This window comes from Heterocephalus glaber, unplaced genomic scaffold (genome assembly GCF_053883595.1).
Source record: "Heterocephalus glaber isolate CG9 unplaced genomic scaffold, H.glaber_assembly_v1.0 deba00001745, whole genome shotgun sequence".
Classification (NCBI taxonomy): Eukaryota; Metazoa; Chordata; class Mammalia; order Rodentia; family Bathyergidae; genus Heterocephalus; species Heterocephalus glaber.
In genome coordinates, this window is record NW_028258451.1 from 3,040,974 (window position 1) to 3,051,572 (window position 10,599).

Below are 10,599 nucleotides of genomic sequence, written 5' to 3' on the forward strand. Positions count from 1 at the left end.
CCCTATCCTTCTACTTACCTATTCCTCCCTCCCCAACTCCTTCTAACTCCCCATCCCGAAGGGTAAAGTTGCTATATTAAAGAGTTTATTCACTATAAACATATGTTGGGTTGGTCCTTGATCGTGATTTAATTCACACAGTTAAAGGTAATAGATTAATAACTACCACAAATCGTCATTTTCTAAGAGGTACTTGATGCTATTGTGTTGCTGATTGTATCACTTGGGCTAAGGTGTTGTGATTGATTAAATTAGTTGTCCTTCCTGATATAATGAAAATGAGACAGCCTCAGAGCCATTAGAGACTCAAAGACCAGCTCTACCTGGAGGACACCTCTGAGAAGCAATCATCCCATCAGGGTTCTAAATACATCAACAAAGATACTTACAATAAGCAACTTCAAAGTATCAACCCAGGAGCTAAACCAAGGACAGTACCAAAAACAAAAATGAGAAGACATTTAAGCGAGGCACAAACTCAGACTTCCACCCCACAAAAGGCAAATTCTGAGTGAAACGAGGTGGAAAAGTCTGATAATCAACCACCTGGATACCCTAAACTGATAGCACAGGAAGTAACAAAACAGATGAATGAGGCTCTAGAAAAGTTCAGAACAGAAATAATCTCCCACATAACTACAGAGATGGTGAGCAGAGTAAAACACATGATTAGAGGCTCTAGAACAGAAATGGATAAAAAAAAATAGATGATCTCAGAAACATACTGGAACCCATGAATGCCCAGCATAAGAAAGAAATGGAAACCATGATCACCCAACATAAGAAAGAGATGGAATCCATGAAACAGATTCAAACATATTCAGGAGATTAAAAACTCTATTGAAAGCATGCAGAGCAGATTAAGAGAATCTGAAGATAGAATATCAGACATAGAAGACAGGATTGCAGCTAAGGACCATGAAAACAGATTTCTTCAAAATAGGGACCATGAGAAATCAATCCAGCACCTGCTAGATGATGCAAAGGAGAATAACATAAGACTGATAGGTGTCCACAAAAAAAAAAAAAAAAAAACAGGAGAAAGTACAATTGACATGAAAAAAAAATGTTCACAGAAGTAATAGTAGAAAACTTCCCAGACAGAAGTTAGAATAGGACATACAGATAAGTAAGTCATATAGAACTCCAACTAGCTACGATAAAAAAAAAAAACTACACCTAGACTTTTAATAGTCAAGATGCCAGAAACTCAACAGAAGAACAAAATCCTACAGGCAGAGAAAAGAAATGAATCACATACAAAGGAAAGCCCATCAGAATCATGACAGAGCTTTCAATACAAACCCTCAAGTCAAGGAGATTCTGGAGTGAAGTATTTCAAGCCCTAAAAGAAAATAACTTCCAACCTAGACTGTTGAATCCTGCAAAATTATCTTTCAAAATCAATGGGGAAATTAGATACTTCCACAACAAAGAGCACCTGAGAAATTTCATTAACACCAAACCAGCACTCCAAACAATTCTAAGCAATATCCTAAAAAAAGACAAGGTCACAACTCAGTGAGGCCCAACAGAGGGAAGCCACAAGGCAAGGTAAGAAACTAAAGGGAAGGGGGGGGGGGTTGAGAAATAAAAGAGCCAACAACAGCAAAACATCATGACAAGGATGAATCAATATCAATTATAAATATCAATGTTAATGGCCTCAATTCACCAATCAAAAGAAATAGACTGACAGAATGGATTAAAAAGCAAAATCCAGCAATATGGTTTATACAAGAAACACACCTAACTCAAAAGGAAATTCATAGACTGAAAATGAAAGGATGGAAAACAGTTCTCCATGTGATAGAAACCCAGAAAAAAGGAGGGGTAGCAATCTTATTTGCAGACAAAATAGATTTCAAACCAAAACTAATTAAGAGAGACAAAGATGGCCACTACATCCTTGTGAAGGGAACAATCCAAGGGGAAGAGATGACAATCTTAAATATATTGCACCAAATACGAGTGCCCCCAGCTATACAAAACAAATATTAATGGACCTGATAAACCAAATAAGCACTAATACAGTTGTACTGGTGGACCTCAATACCCCACTATCACAAATAGACATCATCTAGGCAAAACATTAATAAAATTCTAGAACTGAATCAAGCTATTGAACAAATGGACTTAATAGATGTTTACAGAGTGTTCCATCCCACAAAATCAGAATACACATTCTTTTCAGCTGCACATGCATCATTCTCCAGAATAGACCACATGCTAGCTCATAGGACCTGTTTAAATAAATGTAAAAGAATTGAAGTTACCCCCTGTATATTATCAGACCATAGTGCAATAAAATTGGGGGTCCATAATGTAAGAAACTTCAAAACTCCCACAAACACATGGAAATTGAACACCCTCCTGAACAACCAATGGATGACAGAGGAAATTAAAGAAGAAATTAGACAGTTTCTACAAGTAAATGATAATGCCAGTATAACATACAGGAATCTATGGGACACAATGAAAGGAGTTTTCTGCGGGAAATTCATAGCAGTGAATGCCCATATTAGGAAAACAGAGAGAACTTAGATAAATAACCTAATGCAGAACCTCAAGCTCCTAGAAAAAGAAGAGCATAACAAAGCCAAACCTTGTACAAAAGAGGAAATTATAAAGATCAGAGCAGAAATCAAGGCAGTGGAGACTAAGAAAATGATACAAAAAATTGAATCAAAGAGTTGGTTTTTTTGAAAGAATAAATAAAATTGATAAACCTTTAGCCAACCTTACAAAGAAAAGGAAAGAAAAGGTTCAAACCCATGCAATTAAGAATGAAAAAGGTAAAAAAAAAAAAAAAAAAAAGAATGAAAAAGGTGAAGTCACAACAGACCCAGCAGAAATCCAGAGACTCTTCAGCACCTACTTTGAGAACCTGTACTCTAATAAAATGGAAAACACAGAAGAAATGGACAGATTCCTAGATACGTACTAATTGCCAAAGTTAAATGAAGAAGATATAGAAATTCTAAACACCCCAATTACAATGAGTGAGATTGAAAATATAATACAAAATTTACCAACAAAGAAAAGCCAAGGTCCTGATGGCTTCACTGCTAAATTCTACAAGACAGTTAAAGAACTATTGCCATTACTCTTTAAACTTATCAAGGAAATTGAAAGGGAAGCAAGGCTTCGAAACTCATTCCTGGAAGTGCTACTTTAATTCTAAAACCAGGGAAATACCCAACTGAAAAAGAGAACTACAGGCCAATCTCCATAATGAACATAGATGCAAAAATCCTCAACAAGATGCTGGCAAACAATACAGAGGGTCATCAAGAAGATCATACACCCTGACCAAGTCGGATTTATCCCAGGGTTGCAAGGATGGTTCAACATTCATAAGCCAATAAATGTAATACACTATAATAACAGAGTCAAGGACAAAAATCATATGATCATCTCAATAGATGCAGGAAAGCCATATGACAATCCAACACCCATTCATGATAAAAACCCTACAGAAAACTGGAATAGAAGGTCTTTATGTCAACCTGATTAAGGCTATCTATGAAAAACCAACAGCCAACATCATACTAAATGGTCAAAACCTGAAAACTTTCATGCTAAAATCGGGAACAAGACAAGGATGTCCACTATCACCACTCCTGTTCAATAGAGTTCTGGAAACATTAGCCACAGCAATTAGAAAAAAGAAAGAAAGAACAGGAATGTAGATAGGAAAGGAAGAAGTTAAGCTGTCACTATTTGCTGATGACATGATACTTTACATAGAAGACCCAAGAAACTCGGCCAAAAGACTTCGAGACTTAATTGACAGATTCAGTAGAGTAGCTGGATACAAGGTCAACACTCAAAAAACAATAGTCTTATACACAAACAGGAGACTCACTGAGAGAGAAATTAGGGAATCAGTTCCTTTCACAATAGCATCCAAAAAAATGAAATATCTAGGAATCAATCTAACAAAGGAAGCAAAAGACCTCTACACTGAAAACTATAGCACTCTGAAAAAGGAGATCGAGGAAGATATAAGAAAATGGAACAACATCCCTTATTCCTGGGTTCGGAGAACCAATATAGTGAAAATGGCCATACTTCCAAAACTACTATATAGATATAACGCAATGCCAATTGAAATTCCAACAATATATTTCACAGAACTAGAGAAAAAAACCCAAAACTTCATTTAGAACCAGAAGAGTTCTAGAATAGCAAAAGCAATTCTAGGCCACAGAGAAATGGCTGGGCGTATCACAATATGCAACTTGAAACTATACTACAAAGCTACTGTGACAAAAACAGCATGGTACTGGCAAAGAAACAGACCCGAGGATCATTGGAATAGATTAGAAGATCCGGAAACATCTCCAGATTTACTCAGCCACTTCATCTTTGACAAAGGAGCCAACCACCCTCATTGGAGGAAAGACAGCCTCTTTAATAAGTGGTGTTGGAAAAACTGGATTTCAACCTACCAAAGATTAAAACTATCACCATGCACTAAACTAAGACTGAAGTGGATTAAAGATCTAAATATTAAAACAGAAACTAAATTTGCTGGAAGATAAGTTAGGTATGAAGACATTGGCATAGGAAAGGATTTTATAAACAAAGCCTCAGTAGCACAGGAACTAGCACAAAGAATCAACAACTGGGATCTCATCTTATTAAAAAGCTTCTGCACTGCAAGAGAAACTACCAACAGAGCTAAGAGACAACATACAATCTGGAAAAAAAATTTTAGCAGCTGTACCTCAGACAAAGGACTACTGTCTATAATATATAAAGAACAGAAAAAAAATCAGACCCCCCCCAAATTCAAAGACCCAAGTCAAAAATGGCCATCCGACATGAAGAGACATTTCTCAGACAAAGAAGTAAAAGCAGTGAATAAATATATGAAACAGTGTTTAACATCACTGGTCATTCGAGAGATGCAGATGAAAACAACACTGCGATTCCACCTTACCCCCCCCCCCAAAATGGCTGCTATCAAGAAGTCAACCAATAACAAATGCTGACGGGGTTGTGTGGAGAAAGGAACCCTTCTCCATTGTTGGTGGGAGTGCAGGCTGGTGCAACCACTGTGGAAATCAGTATGGAGATACCTCAAAGAACCAGGTAGAGATAGAGGTCCCATTCGACCCAGCTATTCCCCTGCTGGGTATCTTTCTTAAAGAATTAAAAGAACCATACCACAGTAATATATGTGCATCCATGTTTACAGCAGCACAGTTTGGAATAGCTGAAGCAGCCCAAGTGCCCATCAACTGGAAACTGGATAAAGAAGATGTGGTTTTTTAATAAAATGGAGTATTACTCAGCCATAAAGCACAAGAAACTAGAGACATCTATAGCTAATTGGATGAATATTGAGGCCATACTCTTAAGTGAAATAAATAGGACACACGTGTGTAAATACAGAATAGTTTCTCTAGTATGAGAAACTGAAAGTGTAAATAAGGATTAAAATGATTAAAACAAATAGTTGATACTTTGAAATAGGAAAAGGTCCAAAGGTTTACGGGGGGTGGGAGGGGAAGGGGAAAGAAAAGAAGGGAAAAGGAAAACTATGAGAAAGAAAAAAAAATGGAAACAGTGTATGTAAATAGGGAAGGGTGGAGGGGTGAAGGTCACACAGGTAATGGGGAAAAGAATAAACCAAGATACATCATTTACACGTACGAGCACCCAATGATAAATGTAAACATATTGTATACCTAAAAGGTACCAATAAAAGAATTTAAGGAAAAAAATAAATAAGTACTAATAAATAATGTAAGTACTAATAAGTAATAAGTACTAATCAGTGCAGTAAAAACAGTGTATTGTAAGTTGATTTAAAATAATTTTCACTGAGTGATTATAGAAGTGTTTATTTGATGTGGTATTGATTTAGTTGCATTTCAGTTTCTATCTTAAGATATTCACATTCCAGTAACTAATGAACTGCCTAAGAAGGTACACTTGCCTAAAATATTTTTCTGGGAGGCAATCTCAGCATCTAAAGTGTATGTGGAAGCCTCCCCATACCACATATAGAGACAAGACTTTGCTGATGAGAATTTCCTCCTGTAAATAAATAACACTGCAGGATACAGTTAGGGGCATTGTGGTTGGCATTAGGTAAAATTATTACAGTCTTAACAACTTTCTCACTAGTGAATCGACAAACCCTATCCTTTTCTTTTGGTACTTATACCTCCTCTTCTTCTTTTTTCTACTCCAAAGGTTTTGCCAGAGTGTATTTCTAGGTGCTCTCTTGAGAAAGCTGACACACCTTAGCTGACTCTGATTTTTGCAAAATCCATGTGGAGGAAACACATTCCTAGAAAACAGACTTTCCATCTGTTTGTATTCAAGTCTGTGCTATTCTCAATGATTTCCCAAATCGCAAGTTGGAAAAGATAACTTTACTGAAACAGTCATTCTTCTGTGTGCATATACCCCAGGGATCCCTGTCACAAATTGAACACTTTTTTGATTGAGAAAAGAGATGCAAAAATATGGTTGGAAGAAATCTAACGAACTTGATCTGAAGTGGATTTGAAGATTAATGAAAATGTTTACATTAAAAAACTTCTAAAAATAGTCACATGACAATATAAGAAAAAGATTTGTCTTAATGTAGAGCAAAGTAAAGATAAATATAAACCTAATGTTTCACATGGGGTCAGTTCTTAAAATTTCTGACAATATTGCTCCAATCTGATTTTAAGGGCAATTTTAAATAATAGACTTCATTTCCTGATTACCTGGAAAGTATTAGGAAACACTTAGAGGTTTTCCATAATTTCCAGAGTTTTAAACATTTGTTTCATGTATATGGAAGTTGATAAATTCTTTTTTGTACATGCATATGTCCACACCAATATGACTATTTGAACAAATTAAAGTGACTTAATAATTTTACTTTTAAAGAGAAATCACATTCTTTTGTTGATTTTACCACCATATGAACATGTTTATCACATTAGTGTAGTTTATATGAATAGGATTTACTTTCTAATGAAATTGAAAAAAGTTACATTAGTTTTATCAGCTCCTTAAGTTATTACATCCACAATTTATTATATTTGCTCAGTCCCACTTCCCTGCACCAACCCTTCAGCTAGTGCATGCTCTCTCCCTCTCTCCCTCTCCCCCTCTCCGCCTCTCCCCCTCTCCTTGGAATACTCTCAACACATTTCAAATCATTGTATAATCTTCATTTCCAACATGAAAACGTATCATCAGGGGATCTGTTCCTGAGCTTCAGATGAGATCAGATACACGGGAAGTATTTTGTGGTGATCTAAACTTGATCTAGTGACACTTAACAATATTTCAAGTGCTATAATAATTTGTGGAGGAGTGTGGTTAAAATCAGTGTGCTAGCTAAAATTGCTCATTATTGCATAGGAAATGTTCAAGGAAAGATGCCAATCAAGTACCGTAATGGTAATTTTATATGATTTAGGAGTCAAACAGACTTATGTTATTTTTGTATTGCTCATATTAATAGACTTGACAACGTTCCCTACCTTCATTTACCTCATTCCACTGAAGTACTGGGAATATTGTCAAGCCTTCTAAATAGCAAAATTATGACTGCCGTTCAGGAAGGTGTAAGATTAAGATGATGTTCAGTATGTGATGCACTATAATGTCAGTGCTTTTATTTTTTATCTTTTTCTTGTATGCCTATAAATTTTATTTTTTATTGTTTATTGGTACAATTTAGATATACATAATGATCACATTCATCATATGGAATTTGTACCTGTACACGATATATATTATTTTTTCCCATTCCACTCCTCTCCCTCCTACCCCTCTTCCCCCTCTTATTAACAAGAGCTGTTTCCCTTTTATCTTTTCTCATTTTTTTCTTTTCCCTTCCTTCTTTTCCCTCTCCCCCCTCCCTTGTGCTCTTTCCCATTTGAACATTTTCTTCCTATGTCGCAGCATCTGTTATACATTAGGGTCCTTATTTACACTGCCCATGTCTCCTTACCCTGTTTGGCTCTGCATTGCTCTCCCAGTTGCTGTGTCACCCTCAGACAGAGCCAGCCGAGGTTGCTCCCAGTCCTGTGTATAGTTGGCCCCTCCTAGGTCTTGCACAGGTTGCTCTGTTCCACACTGCTGGGTCCTCTCCCACAATGCCCTCCTTGTCCCACCACCACCACACAAGGCTGCTTCTGCTGCTGATTGCAAGTCAGAGGGTGGGCTGACTTCCTGGCCCAAGGTTGTTTGCACTGCTGGTCACAGGTAAGAGGATTATCAGTTTCCCTCTCCTTTCCCTCACCAACCAAGACTGCTTGCATTGTTGGTCACAGCCTTGTCTGTGGTCCGAGTCCTTCTCTCACACCAGCTGTAGGGCAGGAGGGTTCATGTTTTTCCACTTGATGGCCTCAATGCCCCCACCAGTCCCTGCCCTTGTTGCTTGAGGTTCTAGTTAGCCACTGTATCACACAACAGAGGGAAAAAAAACCAAAAACCAAAAACTAGTGGAAGCTGGGAGCAGCTTCCTGGTCACTTGCCTGTGTATGTGCTAGCAAAATCTGTTGCCAGGCTGTAGTGTTCTCTGTTTGCAAGAAAGCAAAAGAGGTGAGAGGCCTTATATCCTAGATCTATCCTATGTAGCTTGAATTTATCAGGCATTTGCAGTCTCTCCATTGTGGGGGGCTCTCAGTGCTTTTAGAATGAGGATAAGACATCATTGGTAAGTGTTTCACCCTCCATGGTGCCTCTGTCTCATTTACGATACCACTAAGTTACCTAACAGTATGTGGTACAGCAAGGTGTTGCCTTACATAATGGTGTAGAAACATACGAATACATTAAAAAAAGAACCACGAGAACTTGTGACAAATTTAGAGAAAACTACCTTTTCCTCTAGCAGAGAAAATAGTGCTTGGAGATAGAGTTGTTATAAACAGTGGGAATAAAGGGGCAAAGAGTGGGAAAACATGTTTCTACAAAGGCAAAGATGTTGACTATTGATAGCCTTGGACTGCCAAAGTATGGTGAATAAAGTATCAGAATGGAAGAAAGGGCACAGAAGGTGACAAAGGTGCTCAGCAAGATCAGGATGGTTTGGGTGGCTCTGGCCTTAGGGGAGACTCAAGGGGAGTGATGCGCACTGTGGATGTACTGAACCTGCCTCCTGTGCCTGTAGAGGGTGCTCACCATGGAGCCACTGGCCCAAGCCATGAGACCCAAACACACAAAATCACTGAAGCAAAGCAAGAACATATACAGTGGAGTCGCAATGGTGCCAGAAACAGCCTGAGGAGTACCCATAATCCAGTGTCACAGTGACATTTCTACTGTTCCTCAGACCGGTCACTGTCACAGGAATCATGGCGTTTAGAAGCAGTTTCACAAACCAGCTGATTGAACAGGAAGGACTGATGTACTTCATGGCTCCATGTTGCAGCTTCATCCACCTGGTGTTGCTGGGCTGACTGTGAGTGCTTGGAAGGAGCTCAGGAGGCAGGTGGTATACACGGAGATTCCTCAGGCCACTCGATAGAGATAGACAATGAGTTTACATCCAGTTTCATCCAGGAAATACTACAATCCAAATTCTGCCATTGTCCAAGGGATTCCTCTTGAGATAACAGTCAAGGAGTTGGCAAAAATCAGATATTTTATTATCTGGTCTTTGGGTGCCAACGTCTTTCCAGTCAATATAGAAAGTAAATAATGAAACAAGTGTGGAATTGCCCAGGATTCCTACGCCAATCTGAGACATGAAGACTGTCTCCATTGCCAAGTTCTCAGGAATCATTTTGTCACAAAATGTTATTAATTTCTAAGGGTAAATAACCCCAAGAGAGAAAATTACCATATCATTTCTGTGAAGGTAGTTTAAATCAACTATTTCATCATCTTTATAATATTTTGCAAAAAATCACTATCTTCTAAAAGTTTGTTTATATGAATAGATATCATGTGTTGATCTCATTGTATCTTATATACCTTTGTGATGTTGAGACATTTAAATTTCAAATTTTAAATTTTGTGTCCATTATGCTAAATGGTCCTGCCATATTTAAAGCAAGTTGATTGTGGTATGTATTTAATAGTTTTTTTTTAAATCAAGCGACATTTCTTATCTCTCCTAAGAATAAAGATGGAGATATGACATGTGTAATATGAAAAAAGTGATTCTAGAATTTGTTAAATGATCATTTGATGAAAACCATCTTGCTAGGGTATATGGATTGTTTCAAATAAAGATGTTGAAGAAGGGCTCTTATCTCCATTAACGTCAGAAACAAGACTACAGTCATCATCAAAACTGCAACTGAAATCTGGATATGGTGGCCTACACTTGTAATACCAGCACCTGTTAGGCTGAGGTAGGATGATTATAATTTTTAGCCTACCCTGGGCAACTTAATGGCTTAGCAAGACTTTATATCAATAAAAATATTGCAGTTGGGAAAAATGTTATCGTGTCTTCTCCTGAGCACTTTAGGAGCCAGGAATTTCCAGTAAAGAAGTTCCCATGTCCAAGAAGCATGCCAAGCACAGCCAGTCCTGAAAAATGGCACAGAAGTTTCAACCAGGAAACCGAAATCTCGTAATGGGGCAGAACCTACTTCCCAGTGACCATACATTTTGCTAAGA

The 10,599-nt window shown here is 37.7% G+C and overlaps 1 pseudogene; it reads right to left on the minus strand.

Annotated features, from left to right (window-relative positions):
- Positions 1 to 6,605: 6,605 nt before the first annotated feature.
- Positions 6,606 to 9,949, minus strand: LOC101713577 (vomeronasal type-1 receptor 4-like; annotated as a pseudogene).
- Between the last annotated feature and the right edge of the window lie 650 nt (positions 9,950 to 10,599).